This window comes from Antennarius striatus, chromosome 14 (assembly GCF_040054535.1).
Source record: "Antennarius striatus isolate MH-2024 chromosome 14, ASM4005453v1, whole genome shotgun sequence".
NCBI classification, from domain to species: Eukaryota; Metazoa; Chordata; class Actinopteri; order Lophiiformes; family Antennariidae; genus Antennarius; species Antennarius striatus.
In genome coordinates, this window is record NC_090789.1 from 19,586,257 (window position 1) to 19,599,222 (window position 12,966).

Below are 12,966 nucleotides of genomic sequence, written 5' to 3' on the forward strand. Positions count from 1 at the left end.
CCTGAGGAGAGGCCCCCTCACCCCATACTCCCTCAGTACTTCCCACAGTATATCCCTGGGGACTCGATCATACGCCTTCTCCAAGTCTACAAAACACATGTAGACTGGATGGGCATACTCCCAAGCCCCCTCTAGGATCCCTGTGAGAGTAAAAACCTGGTCCGCTGTTCCACGACCAAGACGGAACCCGCAAAATAATTCATTAGCTGTGTTCTACAACCAGCTCAAACAAAAACACTATATTAACACCAAATGTTTTCCTCAGACCCAACCCGCCTCGCTGTGCAGTAACAGCACTACCCACTGCATCCGTCCTTTCGCCAGCAGAGCTGTAGCAGTCTGTTGGAGAAGGAGCTCTGCTGTCTGTCCAGTGTGTGCTGGAGAGGGTGAGCGGGGTTCTCCATGATGGATACCAGTTTGTTCAGAGTCCTCCTCTCCACCACAGCCTCCACAGTGTCCAGACTACAGCCAATCACAGAGCCAGCCTTCCTGATCAGCTTGTTGAGTCTGTTGGTGTCGCTGGCTCTGATGCTGCTCCCCCAGCAGACCACGGTGAAGAAGAGAACACTGGCCACAACAGACTGTTAGAACATCTAGAGAAGGCTAGCCACAAGAGACTGGTGGAACATCTAGAGAACGCTGACCGAAACTATCGCCTATATCCGATGTTTAGCCCATCAAAACTGATATCAGATGTCTCTTTTGTAGTCTGAACAGTCCCATACCACATATATGATTTTTGTGGGACGGATTGGAACCACATTTGGAATTTAGTTTCATATTGGATATGGACAGTCTGAACAGCTCCAAACACTCAAATCAGATATGGCGGTGTATGACGTCATATCTACGCCGCGAGAGCAAGGTGCCAGAAGGAAGAGTGTCGTGTATTACGAAGTGGTAAAAAATGGAAGAAGAAGTTGACAATGTCTGGTGTGTGTGACAGTGGTATCACCAACACGCTAAGATAACAAAACTTCATGTTCATTGTCCTTGTTGTTGTTGCCGCCGTTGCAATTATATGACCTCACTCAGTACACGCATTGACTCCGCCCCGACGTCGTTTCTACCACAACCTGTCAGATGGGGCGATAATGTGGCCCAGTCTGAACAGAGCCAGATCACATTTGGACACTTGCTAAAAACAGTGTGAACAGTCAGCTCGAAAAATCAGATATGGAAGGAAATCTGATTGGAATCTGATATGCCTGCAGTCTGAACGCAGGCAGAGACCATGTTAGCTTCGCTCCCCGGTATTGTTGGCAAGCGATCTCTCATTGTCCATGACGATTGTACTGGCTTTAACTACCGTCTCTCGTCTTCTTGTCTCCAGTGATTTCTATCCCATGTGCTCACACTTTGTGTTTTTCTCCACAAATCCTTCCCTGGTCTCAGGTCAGTCAGCCTTTGTGTTTCCACCATGAGCCACGGCGTCACGATTGGCTGAGAAAGCAGCTCCACACTTGGTGCCGAAAATCTCCTGTTTACTTGATGATGTGCAAAAGTATTGCCCCCTGTTCTCTCAGCTTAGCTAACCGACTCCAGAAGTTTCCTGATGACTTCTGAATGATCCAGTGTTGACCTAAATGACTACCAGTGACAAACAGAGTGACCTGTGTGTCATTTGGTCCTACATTTTATTTCTAAACACAAGATAAAATGTTGAATAAATTTGGTTCCACTTCACGATTGCGTCTCACATGTTGTTGATTCTGGACCAATATTTTCAGTTTGTTATCTTTAAGTTTGAAGCCTGAAATGTGGCAAAATGTCAAAAAGGCTTTGGGGGGGCAGTACTTTCGCAAGGCACTGTAATTTCATGCGAAACAATTTTTTAAACTTTTTTTATTTTATTTTTTTCAAGCCAACACACCTGATAACACTAGATCCATACCGGGAAAGACAACCTGTGGCCCCAGCTCTTTGATTCCTCTGACGCGGCTCCCTGTGGCTTTAGAAAATAAAGAATGAGTTTTTAATTAAAGTGTATTTTATTTCAGTTCGTTATTATTTTTTTGTGATTCTACATTTGAAAATCAAAGCGATTCTGTGACCAAAAAAAGGAGGCCTAGAGGAAGACCAAAGAGGAGGTTTATGGATGTAGTGAAAGAGGACATGAAGGTAGTTGGTGTGAGAGAAGAGGATGAGAAGACAGGGTTAGATGGAGGACACTGATTGGCTGTGGTGACGTCTGAAGGGTAAACCCGAAAGGAAAAGAAGACGACCCCTAAAATAAGCACCCCCCAAATGTAACCAGTGTTCTGGATTAAAATCAAGAAGATTATCCTGAAGTCGCCCAAAAAAACCAATGAAACCCTGTTTCCATTTCAGCCCTCCTGTCTTTGTGAAGTGGGATTTTCTGCAGTCACCAAACCAGACTGCGGAGTAGACCTGACGTCCAGAACACACTTCAGGTATCATTGTCTCAGTTACCCCTAGATGGAACCGGCTGGTGCAGAGAAACCAGCTCAGGGCTCCACTATTTCTCATTATTATTATCTTTATTTTTATTATTATTATTATTATTATTATTATTATTATTATTATTATTATCTTTATTATTATTGATTGATTGACCTGTTCACCCTTTTATATAGAAATGATCAGTATTTCTCCTCCGTTGAATGCTCTGATTGTAAGTCGATATATTTAAAAATAAACCTCATCAGTCACTCCAATCAAGTTTTTATTTCTTATTAAAAGATTCAAATTCATTCATTTCGATTATTCATTCTGAAATAAATAATTCGGTTCACAGAGATGATGGTTATTAATTCATGGATAAAGCTTGTTTACTGTCTGTTGACGTCAGACCACTGGTGATTTATTATTATTACAGCTGTCCTGACGTCAGTACCGATTAACGGGTCTGTGAGGTGTCCAGATGTTTGGTTCTAATCCTCTCAGCACCGCTGGATGAAATAAATTTTGGTCTGAAGACACATTTGTTTGAACGCCTTCAACTCAGAGGATTTATTTACTGAAGTATTTCTTTATTTTAGTGTTTGTATCGTTACTGGTGTGACGTTTCCACGCTGTGTGAACATGGACGAGTTTGTTTCCACGCACAGGGACGTTTGGTTACTGCTGGTGACGTCTGGCACCAACAGCAGGTCAGAGAGTTCTGATTGGACCGAGCCGCTCAGAGCCCTCACCCAATTGGTCGACTCCACAAATAAGCACCGCCCTCCTGTAGGAACGCGGGATAACAAATCCCTTCTTTTTGTTTGACAGGAATGGAGCTCCTGCTGCTCCACGGGTTGGAATTCATAAAATTTGGTACAAAAGAAGAAAAAACCTGATGTGAGAAATATAAAGATCACTGAAGCATCACACATGAAGACAAGCTGGCATTGACAGCTGATAATTATGAAGTAGTGTGACAAACTGTCTAAATATACACACATCTCCTGGTGTAAGCACAATAACACACTGCTTTTATTATTATTTTTATTCAATTCAATTAAAAATTAAATAAGCATTTATTATTAGTCTTATTTACTGTGAATTTGACATGTTCCATGGAAGGCCTGCTGAGAAGCTGGAGAAGTTGAATCCCCCCCACAAACGCTGACTTTGATCAGTTTTTATCGTTTTAAACGTGATTCATATTAACCCTTTCCCTGTAGAGTTTGTCTCTTTGCTCTAAACACTCCGTGTCAGACCCGATCAGCATAGGTGACAGTGATGGAAAAGTGATGGTAAAGGTTCTGAACAACGATAAACTTAAACATAGGGTTGACACACCATGGAGGGGTCACCTTAGTCTGGCGCCGGATGTGAGACCTTCATAGATAGATAGATAGATAGATACTTTATTAATCCCGGAGGAAATTGCATATGGGAGTCTTTCTACGAGCAGCAGTTGACAAAGAGGGTTGGAGATCTCCAATGGAGGATAATATTTGGCGCTGTGGCCGTCAAAAATGTTACTGCGGTTTTGAATCCAAATATGTGGGAAAACCGTCCGTTCTGTTCTTATAGGGAAACTGTTTTTCACTGCTTCCTGGACTGTCAGAGACTCGACAATTTATTCCTGTTTTTAGAGGGAATATTTCTCTCATTTGATCTTGTTTTTGACAGACAGATATACATTATTGATTTTAAACGCAGGAAGAATCAAACAAAGGATCGGCAGATTCTCAACTTTCTTCTGGGCCAAGCAAAGATGGTGATTTATTTAAGGAGGAAGGAAAAGGTTGAAGGTTCGTCTGACTGCAGTGAAGAAGACATTTAAGAAGAATGTGTCAAACAGGAATCACAATGGATTTTAACTATAGCCATGAATGTTTTAGACACTTTTACAAACCTACGGTGTGTCAAAGGTGTCCAATGTTAAAAAAGGAACTTGTGTTCAGTCAGTGGTGGATTTAATTGATGTACATTTTCTTTAGTTAGCTGGTGAAACATCTCTTGTTTCTAAGTGGACTACAGATGAAAACTAGCCTTCTAATAATTCTGGCTTTTTTAACCACGTGTAATCATGTGTTTTATGAAATTACATGGTCCCCTTTCAAATAAACTAAACTAAACATTCTAGTTCAATCAAAAGGACTAATCAGTCTGAGGATCCTGACTGAGATGCTGTATGTAATAATCTTTTAGTATTCTTGTTTAATGTTCAACAGTTCCCTTTTTCTGTTTGCATTTGTTTTAATGTAATTTTTTATTAGAGCGTTCAGCAAACCGAGTTTTGATTGATTTTCACTAAAAGTGAAAAACTGACATGTCAGGAAATGCTCCAGTCTCATTATATTTTGGGGGTAACCAACCCAAAAGCCACCTCAGTACCAAATCACAGTCTTTCTCGATTGCTGACACACATTCTCTGGTACTGGAGACACAATGACCACAACATGTGACCACAACATGTGACTCCTGCACCACAAGGAACACACCGTCATTCAAAACTCTAAACTTAATTGCCCTACTATGTGCACCGACTCACCACATCAGCAAACACTTACCACACAGTTTTACAGTTAGCAATCACAGCTTTAGCACAAAAGGGCAACAGGTGAGCTTGTCTGTTTTGGAACAATGGATGCCAACAGAGGCGGAGCCAGAGGAGTGGGAGGAAGAGGAGGAGGAAGAGGAGGAGGACGAGGAGGCCAAGGACTGTCATTTCAGATGAGGTCCGAGCCGCTTTGGTTGACCATGTGATCAACCATGGTCTCACAATGAGGGAAGCTGGGCAACGAGTCCAGCCAAATTTGAGTCGACACTCGGTGGCATCCCTCATCCGGACCTCCAAAATGAGAATAGGTACGAACTCCTACCTGTTCTACCGAAGTATGTTTCAAGTTGGGAAATGTATTCCTACTTTGTATTCCTACACAGTATTTACAGTATTTTACTATTTGTATTGCAAAACTGCAAGATTAGCAGCCCGTGGTGGTGGAGAACGCCTTCTGTCTCCAGAACAGGAAACTGCAATAATCAACATGGGCCGAGAAAATAACATCAGAACATTACAGCAAGTACAAACAAAAGTAATCGACCACAATGACGTATTTCTAAATATTGGTAGCATCGGCTCAACACTGGACCGATGCTACTGGACTTCATTTGAGGATGAAGCAGGTCTACAGAGGGCCATTCGAACGCAATTCAGAAAGAATCAAAGAATTGTGATGTAACTACGTGCAAGTAAGTCCTGTACAATCCCACAATTGATGAACTCTCAATACTACAAATACACAATACAGGTACATATTTCAGTGTTGTAATCATAATGATTGTGCTTCACAATAGCGACCGGTCCAGGTCTAAGTCTGATGTTGTCCTGAGTTTCAGAGAGTCCTTGAGCTGGAGGTCGCTGCAGTGGAGCTCCACTTCATTTTCATTGGTGAGGTTGGTTTCACCCTCACTGAAAGAAGGAGGTGAAGGAATGTCATCGGCCAGCGTGCCGTTGTAGGAGTCCCTGGCCAGCGCGGAGGCAACGTCACAATGTGTGCAGCCATTTCCATCACCGTGCTACCCTTGGCCCCTACAACACTGCTTGTATTTGTAACCTTGTGTTGGTTTGGATGTACACTGTGTACATTGTTTTTGTTGGGAAAAATAAAAAATACTTGTTACAGTGTATTTGTCTGTTCTGAGTATAAAAACAATATTTTAAAATATTTGACACTTCTTGCTGTACTGTCTGTAGTGAGTGTATCACTGAACAGAAAGGCCCGAGTCCTTATGATGAAGGGAGAAGAAGTGTTTCCATTCATCAGTGTTTCACATCGAGAACATCAGTGTTCAGATGGTTCTTATAAATGTCGACTCATTTGATGGTTTGTGTTTGTCATTGGACAACAAAACATTTTGAGAGGAGACGACATTGTTTTGAAAGTAAAGCTTCGTTTTGCAGGAGAAGCGAGAGGTTTTGACCATCGTGTTTTTGGATTTGTGTGCAGAGTTCTGAGAGTATGAAGCACACTTTCAGAAGATGTGTGTAAGCAATCGAGAGTGACTGTAAAACCATTGTTAGATTCCGTGTTTTATCGTGTTTACTGGTAAACAACGTGTTTGTTCGGGAAGGCGCCTCCGCCTGCCTGTCAGACAGCGCCGCGGGCAGCAGACACCCAGCGGGCCGTGTCGCTCCACAGTGATCCTCCGCTCACGAGGATCTACTTTGTTTAGTAGTGAGCGGCCAGATCTGCTTCCAGGCGGGATCTTTTCTCTGGAGAACCGACTACCGGATCCGGTGAGTCCGTCGAACCGGCGGTGACATTTTCCTCATTCGGCGACATTTCAAACAGGCATTTCAAACAGTTCCACGTCCACGGACGATGCTTTCTGTTCGGTCACGCTGTGGAAAACCCTCCGTCATGAAATCAACGGGAACACCGGGGGGGGGGGCAGCGGGATTAGCGGGTTTCATTAGAACGTTTGTTTTTTTGTGGAAATTATCGGATTACATAGACATCATCATCATCACCATCATTATCATCACCATCATCACCATCATCATCATCATCACCATCATCATCATCACCATCATCACCATCATCACCATCATCATCATCACCATCATCATCATCACCATCATCATCATCATCACCATCATCATCATCACCATCATCATCATCATCATCAGTGCCTGCACCGATAACGCCTGAACCCCCCCCCCCCCCGTCACGAACACTCGGCTGCTCCACCGATGCTCCGTCTGTCCGCGCAGAGCATCATGGGGCGGATGAGGGGGTGAAGGGCCGCTGGAGATGAAGGGTTTATCCCTGGAATCCTCCCCGGGCTGAGGTCGAGCTGTGATTGGTCAGTTCTGTTGCCGACAGAGGCGGATGCTGATCGTTATAACGGAATTAATTTATGTTTTATTGTTTTATGTCCCCAGAATGTCAGCAGAGGGAGTTTGAAGGAATGAAGAAGTAAAACCTGTCAGTTTAACACCATTAACGCGTTTAATATTCATGAAGACCATAAATAAAGTCTCACTAATAACAGTCCTGATTGTAACGTGTGCTGTGGAAACTTTGGCCGGTTCTGGTCCTGACCCGCTGACGTCCACCACAGTGGTTCTGATCCGTGTTCCACCTGTCAGGCGGTTCTGGTCCTGACCCGCTGACGTCCACCACAGTGGTTCTGATCTGTGTTCCACCTGTCAGGCGGTTCTGGTCCTGACCCGCTGACGTCCACCACAGTGGTTCTGATCCGTGTTCCACCTGTCAGCTGCTCAGTAACCCCAACGGGCTGAATGTGACCAGAACCGGTGCTGCCAGGTGAACTGGGGTGGAGATTTGTTGGTTCGTTCAAGTCGATCGTTGGACTGATATTCTCAGTTCTTTGTTTTATTGTTTTTTTATTTGCTGACAGGATTAGTCGTTAATCGTGGGTTCTGTCTGGGTTCTCTGGTCCCCCCCCACCTCCAAAACCACGCCCTTCAGGTGGATTGGTCCGTTCCAAACTGTCTGTAGGTGTGAGTGGTTGTTTGTATTTTGTGTGGTTCTGCAATGTGCTGGTGCCGCGTCCGGAGTGTCTCCCTGCCTCGTGCCGTGAGTCTGCTGGGATTGGTTCCAGCAACCCCCCCGGCCTGCGGAGCAGAGGAAGCAGTCCGGACAACGAATCAATGAATAGTCCAGGACTGGAACCAAAGACCTTCCTGCTGTGACGGACAGCTGTCTGCTCCTTCCAGTGGGAGCTGATCGGTATCAATCGATCAATAGATAGATATAGTTAGACAGATGTATAGATGTAGCAGTGTGTGTGATGTAGCAGTGTGTGATGTAGCAGTGTGTGATGTAGCAGTGTGTGTGATGTAGCAGTGTGTGTGATGTAGCAGTGTGTGTGATGTAGCAGTGTGTGATGTAGCAGTGTGTGTGATGTAGCAGTGTGTGTGATGTAGCAGTGTGTGTGATGTAGCAGTGTGTGTGATGTAGCAGTGTGTGTGATGTAGCAGTGTGTGATGTAGCAGTGTGTGATGTAGCAGTGTGTGTGATGTAGCAGTGTGTGATGTAGCAGTGTGTGATGTAGCACTGTGTGATGTAGCAGTGTGTGTGATGTAGCAGTGTGTGATGTAGCAGTGTGTGTGATGTAGCAGTGTGTGTGATGTAGCAGTGTGTGTGATGTAGCAGTGTGTGATGTAGCAGTGGTCTGAACATTTCTGCCCCACAGACTGTTTTAATGTCAGACGGGTGGGGGCGGGGCTTCTCTGATGGCCTGGTCTCATTGCACTGTGAGTGAACAGGAATATTTAGTTAATGGATGCGACAGCCAATCAGAGTTGGCGACTCCAGGGCTGGCCTCATATTCACCTGACATGCACTTGTCCTGTGATTGGATACTCTGAGAAGGCGGGGCTATTTGAAGAGAAGCTCCAGTGGGACGAGGGTCAGGTAACTGAACTAGCTAACCTGTTCTAGCTAACCTGTCAAAGACAGGAGGCTGAAATGGAAACAGGGTTTCACTGCTTTTTTTGGGCGACTTCAGGATAATCTTGATTTTAATCCAGAACACTGGTTACATTTGGGGGGTGCTTATTTTAGGGGTCGTTTTCTTTTCCTTTTGGCTTTACCCTTCAGGCGTCACCACAGCCAATCAGTGTCCTCCATCTAACCCTGTCTTCTGCATCCTCTTCTCTCACACCAACTACCTTCATGTCCTCTTTCACTACATCCATACACCTCCTCTTTGGTCTTCCTCTAGGCCTCCTGCCTGGCAGTTCAGAACTCAGCATCCTTCTACCAATATATTCACTATCTCTCCTCTGGACATGTCCAAACCATCTCAGTCTGGCCTCTCTGACTTTATCTCCAGAACCTCTAACATGTGCTGTCCCTCTGATGGACTCATTCCTGATCCTATCCATCCTGGTCACTCCCAGAGAGAACCTCAGCATCTTCATCTCTGCTACCTCCAGCTCTGTCTCCTGTCTTTTCCTCAGTGACACTGTCTCTAGACCAAACAACATCGCTGGTCTCACCACAGTTTTGTACACCTTTCCTTTCATTTTAGCTGAAACTCTTCTATCACACATCACACCTGACACTTTCCTCCACCCGTTCCATCCTGCCTGGACACGCTTCTTCACCTCTTTTCCACACTCTCCATTGCTCTGAACTGTTGACCCTAAGTACTTAAAATCCTCCACCTTCTTGATCTCTTCTCCCTGTAACCTCACTCTTCCACTTGGGTCCCTCTCATTCACACACATGTACTCTGTCTTACTACGGCTAACCTTCATTCCTCTCCTTTCCAGGACAAACCTCCACCTCTCTAGCTTCTCCTCCACCTGTTCCCTGCTCTCACTACAGATCACAATGTCATCTGCAAACATCATAGTCCATGGAGATTCCTGTCTAACCTGGTCTGTCAGCCTGTCCATCACCATAGCAACAAGAAGGGGCTCAGAGCTGATCCCTGATGCAGTCCCACCTCCACCCTGAACTCCTCTGTCACACCTACACACACCTCACCACTGTCTTACAGTCCTCATACATGTCCTGCACCGCTCTAACATACTTCTCTGCCACTCCAGACTTCCTCATACAATACCACAGTTCCTCTCTGGGCACCCTGTCATCAGCTTTCTCCAGATCTACAAAAACACAATGCAGCTCCCTCTGGCCTTCTCTGTACTTCTCTATCAACATCCTCAAAGCAAATACTGCATCTGTAGTACTCTTTTTTGGCATGAAACCATACTACTGCTCACAAATGTTCACTTCTGCCCTTAGTCTAGCTTCCACTACTCTCTCCCATAACTTCATTGTATGGCTCATCAGCTTTATTCCTCTGTAGTTGCCACAACTCTGCACGTCTCCCTTGTTCTTAAAAATGGGCACCAGCACACTTCTCCTCCATTCCTCAGGCATCTTCTCACTATCTAAGATCCTGTTGAACAACCCAGTCAGAAACTCTACTGCCACCTCTCCTAGACACTTCCATACCTCTACAGGTATATCATCAGGACCGACTGCCTTTCCACTCTTCATCCTCTTCAATGCCCTCCTCACTTCATCCTGACTAATCTTTGCTACATCCTGGTCCACAACAGTCACCTCTTCTAGTCTTTGTTCTCTCTCATTTTCCACGTTCATCAACTCTTCAAAGTACTCTTTCCATCTTCCCATCACACTACTGGCACCTGTCAATAGACTTCCATCCCTATCCTCAATCACCCTAACCTGCTGCACGTCCTTCCCATCTCTGTCTCTCTGTCTTGCCAACCGGTATAGATCAGTCTCTCCCTCCTTACTGTCCAACCTAGCATACAAGTCATCATTAGCTTCTTGTTTGCCCTTTGCTACCTCTACCTTCACCTCCCTGTACTCCTGTCTACTCTCCTCAGTCCTCTCAGTGTCACACCACCATCCTATGCTGTTTGGCTACACTCTCACCTACCACTACTTTAGAGTCACTGATCTCCTTCAGGTTACACCGTCTACACCAGATGTAGTCTACCTGTGTGCTCCTACCTCCACTCTTGTAGGTCACCCTATGTTCCTGCCTCTTATGGAAGAAAGTATTCACTACAGCCATTTCCATCGTTTTTGCTAAGTCAACCACCATTCTTGCTCTTCTGCAATGTGTGTAAATAATGCACAACTGTCACTGCTGTAAAATATACACGATAGAGGTGATGCAACAGTTTTCTTGTGATGTGGTTGTGTGTGTGTCTATAAAGGTGTGTGTTAGGGTTAGTTTCAGTGGGTTTTGTTTCTATGACATAGCTGTGTGTCGTCTATAAAGGTGTGGCCGCGGGTTCTTCTGTAGAGCTGACGCCTCTTCAGAAGTGATAGTTTTTGTCCCATTTGAGAGACGTTATAAACACCTCAGTCCTGAACGCTACATTGGTGGCAGCAGTGGGAGCAGCTTACAACATTATGGGATGTATTAATGCAGGTTTGACTAAGAAGAACATCATGAAGGCCCAGGTGTTAAATGCACGACACGCCTCTGCGTCAGACGATATTCTCACGAACCCTCCTCTAAGGTGCGGTGGACAAATCTAACCAAATTAAACGATACTACCAGCATAAAACTGTGTTGTTCTAAACATAAGAATGAAGGTGAATCCTGTTTGTATCAACGTCATGAGCAGCGTTCTCCTAACGTCACACCAACGTTTGTTTCTTGTTGGTTCTTCTAGCTTGGGAGTTTCAGTTTAGCACTAATGTATTCTTTAAGAAGGTAGTCATGTGACCGAGGCCAGAGCGGCCCCTTTAAGAAGGTAGTCATGTGATCGAGGCCAGCATCTCCACCAGTGTCAGAGTGACTCACAGACATGTGGAGGAGAGAATCCATCATTTAGAACTGAACATCGTTCAGAACCAGATCAGAAAGAAAACAGACACAATGAAAGTTCTGGATTCTGTCTGTGTGACCCGGAACCGACTGACCCACAGACAGACTGACCCACAGACAGACTGACCCACAGACAGACTGACCCACAGACCGACTGACCCACAGACAGACTGACCCACAGACCGACTGACCCACAGACAGACTGACCCACAGACAGACTGACCCACAGACAGACTGACCCACAGACAGACTGACCCACAGACAGACTGACCCACAGACAGACTGACCCACAGACAGACTGACCCACAGACAGACTGACCTACGGACCGGTACCGACAGACTGGGGTTTGAACCAGTAACCTTCTTCCCACCTCAGCAGACAGTCAGATGGGCTAGACGCCTGCGTCCTTCACCTCCTGTTGTTTGATGGTATATTTGGATATGTCTCCTGTTTTAATCGTGGAACAGCCGCTTGTTCTTTAAAAGCTACCAGCCACAAATGTGGTGATGCCTGGATGATCACTATTATTAATTATTTCATGGAATCTGGGGGTAATTTTGTCTTTCCATTCCTGTGATCATGGACTGCAGTGTCGAGGCTCCAGCTTCTGTTGCTGTGGACAAACATGAACGTGACTGACCCCCCTCCACTCACGACTGTTGGTGCTGACATGATGGAGATTCCTGCCAGTGTTCACTTCTTATACTTATTTTACCGACTAGAGCAATGTGATGGTAAATACATTTAACACCGTAATCCTGAAAAACAGAAGCTGAGCAGAACTGAGGAGGGCAAATTTACCCCATAGCTCACCCTGAAAAGCACCGTCCAGAACCACAAGTACAACTGTACTGACCTCTGAATGACCTTCACCCACTGCTTCAGTGTGAACAAGAACCGCCATCATCTTCACAACCGTCTAGTCCAGTGGGTCTTGACCCGGGTTGGATCGAACCCTAGGGGTTCGGTGAGTCGGTCTCAGGGGTTCGGTGGAGACGGAGTTCATGACAACGTGTTACGTGTGTGGAAACCCCAAACGTGGGGTCAATACCCCCGTGTGGGGTCAATAAAGTGTCTGTCTGTCTGCCTGTCTATAATGTGTGTTAATGTGTTTCATTTATATAGAATATGTATTATTTAAGCCGGCGCGGTGGCCAGTGGGTAGCGCTGTCGCTGTACATCACGGCGGTTCCAGATTCGAGTCCCGCTCT